A 4,032-nucleotide genomic window follows, 5' to 3' on the forward strand; every position below is an offset into this window, starting at 1 on the left:
TATGAGGATGATTCTTTTGAATCGAAACATGTAAGGTGAATGAGGACTGAAGTGTTGTAAACTCGTATGTCACACTGGACTGAACTTTTCATTTATCTACTATTAAATCACCGTATGACAAAGAAATCAATTGAAAAACCCATAGTAGTTAATACAGGATTTGCCACTATTGTTTGATAACTGGCTTGTGGCAGCCAAGCAAAACTGGACAAACTATTACAAATGTACTATAAGACAATATCAAATAACAAAAGTGAAGTTTTTTATCAATGGAAGGGAAAATATATGAGAAGAGTTCCAAACTGTTATTGATGAAAAGGTTATAGAATAGGTGAATTCCTTTGGACATCTGGGATCTAGCATATCAGAACATGAAATTATGTACCTACAAGAGAATATTCAAAAATATAATCAGATAAATTGAGTTATTAATATACTACACTTCCACATGATACCAGATATACAATTAAGGATACACAATATGCTTTTCAGACCAGCCCTTATGTATGGCAGTGGAGCATGGGTGCTAGGAGTAACACTGAGGGACAAAATGAAATGTGAGGGCATAGGCAGAAAAGAAGAAAAAGAAATTCCCACTGTTAGAAGCTACTACCAAACAATGACTATGTGAAGGCAAAGCAGAGTTGCGAAGACATGTAGTGTGCTGTAACTATTTGTAGTTATGAGTAACAAGCATTCAATAAATTCAAGATTCAATACAAACCATTTTTCAAGTCACTAACATGTAACAATATTATTACAATCCTGTGGGAAGACATGACCTGGGACAATTCAGGAAGAGACAGAGAACAGTTGAATTAGCCTCAGAATGTGACTTGGCTCAATCCTTGCCACAGTAGATTAAGAATAAAGCTTAGTTTACATAAGGCATTTACATGGCATTTCATGTACTCCATAATCCACATCCCAGTTTTTGTAGAAATATCATATAGGAGACTTTCACTAAACGTTGTTGAAAATTACGAATGTCCACTACACTGATCTACAATAAAGCCTAGTTTACAAATTGTCATAAATGGACTTTCCACGCCTCCCATAAACCATTCACAGATGCTGCTAAAGCTTGATATGGAAGACTTCCACAAAATATTATTGGGCAATTCTGATTTTCAGCTACAATGAATCATAATAAAGCCTAGTTTGCATAAGGCCATTAACAAGATTTTCTATGTACCCCATAAACCCTCCCACAGATGTTGCTGAAATTAGATATGGGACTCCTTTTCTAATTTCCAATTCACTTTCCCCATTTTTTTTAGTAAGCTTAATAAACATCAAAGGGTTCTGTAATTCTGTATGTTACAATACAAAACACACTCTTTCCAACTGTGTTTGTGTATTTGTGTGTGTGTGTGTAAGAGTCACCATGGCCGGTCACGGTAGCCTAGCGGTCTAAGGCATGTACTGTCTTCGCTCGCTTGGAAACCGGGATCGTGGGTTCGAATCCCACTAAGGGCATGGATGTTTAGTTTGTGTGTGTGCGTTTTTCTGTGTTTGTGTACAGGTAGAGGCCTTGCGACAAGCTGATCACCCACCCAAGGAGTCCTACCGAATGTGTAAGATCTAGAAAAACCGAAGTGAACGGGGAGTTCATGGAGGTAGGCCTAGGCCTACTGGGGCTGTAGTGCAAAGGAAAAAAAAGTCACCGCACTTCACATATTTGCTCCATTACTCTCTTCAGAAAGATAAAAAGAAATTCCTGCTCTATTGGGCCCTCTTTACAAGAGTGTAGGGAGTCAACATGTATCTATTCATCCTTCCCTCTGAAGAAAAAAAAACAGCCAACTTCTAAGGTGTGATAATTACAAAAGAAACTTTAGGATGTTGGAAAAAGTGCAACAGAATAATCATAAACGCAGAATTATTACTCTGGATGCAGATATAATATAATTATCCTTGTCATGGTCAAGCTGGCAATGCAGTCACCACTGAACACTTTCTACACTTGTTAAAAAGTATTCAGAGCATTCTGATATATATAATTTCATTTTAGTGGAAGTTGAGTCCTACCATGATATAATTCAAGAAGCTAAAAAGGGAACACTGAAGCATTGGTTATTTATCAGTGGCCGCCATTCTGAGTGGACCCACCTGGACTCGACCCCCCACTAAGCGAAAACTGGTTATTTTGGAAAGAAAGTGACCACCTGATCATTAGGCTGATTTGGCTGCCTAGTTGTCAGCATACAAGTAAAAAGTAAAATTATACCTGTGCATAATTAATTAAGTACTATGCCATGAAGACATATGGGAGATCAGAGGTAGAGCTCCACCATTCTTGACCTCAGCACTAGATGGAGATGAGTGGTCAGCTTCACGCTCCTGCCACTTTACCCCCAAGAAAAGAAGCCCTGGTACCCACTGGACGGGAGGCTGGGTGGGCCCCAGAGTCAGTCTTAGCATACAAGTACAGTATTAAAAAGCTTTTGGGTCTGAACCCAAATGCTCTCACTAATACAGAAAATAAAATAACCAAGTATGTCTATAAATATAATGAGAATCATTCACCAGAAGATAATGGGTATTTAATATACCTCTGATAATGGTAACCATAATTACAATCTCCTGAATGAGAGAACAGAAGTATAGAATTCTACTTTCAGTTATAGCAAATGAAGTCATTCCTGTGCCTAAGCTCCATGTCATGATTGCATTGGTGACAGTCACTGTTAGATTGCTGCTTCACTCCCATAACATCTATGAATGGAGGACTGTGAGGGCCTAGAGCCTTTCTGGATATAACAACAGAGCAAAATCGCAATGGCACTGCCACCAGGAATATTATAAATGAAAAACAAACTCTTCTGTGATAAACTAAAACCAATGTAAAATTTTGTTACGTACCATATTTATACACTTGTAATAAAAAGTATTCCAAGCAACAGGATCTGCAGACCTATAGGATTGTGTGATGTCAAGGCTCCCACATTTTCCAGACAATCAGCCTTATGCCGTGGCTGACCTTTACCTTCAGAAAGATTCCCTGATACTCATTTCTGTCCCCAGGGCCACAGTGCGCCTGGAAGGATTAGATCAATTGCAAAATCCAATTATATCAGGAATCGAACCCGCAACCTTCCAGCTTGTAACATAGCAACTCAAGTATTTTTTACTAATATTTTCATCTAAAGAAAAACAGGGAGTTGCCATATGTTTCAAATTAAGAAAATGCCAAAAAATATAAAATGATTTGACATTTTCTGGGAATACTGATTAATAAACTGTTAGCTTTTCATTACCATTACTGCCATAATTATACACAACTTACTAATACTACATTTATGGAGCCATTAGATCACCACCAATTGTTCTCCTCCAGCAGTACATTTAGTAATGATGTAACATATATCACATACAATTTCATATTTTCAACATCTCTCTCTTCTAGCAAGAATGATGATGCTGGAATTGGAGTTATAGTTTTTGAAACAACATGCTCATGTTAAATGCTTTATGGATATGCAAGTCTTTTAGATTCTGAATGCGTATAGATCTTTCAAGGCAACTATCATGAATTTATTTATTTCAGGAGTTATATTTTTGAAACATTTATTGTAATTATGCCTATTACAAGGAAAAATACAGTTTTAACAAATCGCATGACATGGTGGAAGACTGTGTTGAAGAAAAAGGGGTTTGTGCTAGAAGATTCCTTCAGTCTCAAAAACTGCACACAATCAGTTTTGAATTAATGATATCAGGAATGCCAAAGAGACTAACAGCAGTGTGATAACAAGAAATAACAGCATTTGTAAGATCAACATGAAACAATGACAAGTGGACAAAGAAAAATTCCTCCATGCTCACTGCATCATAAGCTTTTCCCTTGGAAAGGGACATGGACATATTGCTGTTTGCCACTTCTGGTTTTGTACACAATGTTAACTGCGTAAGGTTTAGGTACAGAACACACACACACACACACACATATATATATATATATATATATATATATTTTAATATACACTTTACAAGTGTATGGAGAGAGGGGGCAGAGAGCCACACACACTG

This window comes from Cryptotermes secundus, unplaced genomic scaffold (genome assembly GCF_002891405.2).
Source record: "Cryptotermes secundus unplaced genomic scaffold, Csec_1.0 scaffold174, whole genome shotgun sequence".
NCBI classification, from domain to species: domain Eukaryota; kingdom Metazoa; phylum Arthropoda; class Insecta; order Blattodea; family Kalotermitidae; genus Cryptotermes; species Cryptotermes secundus.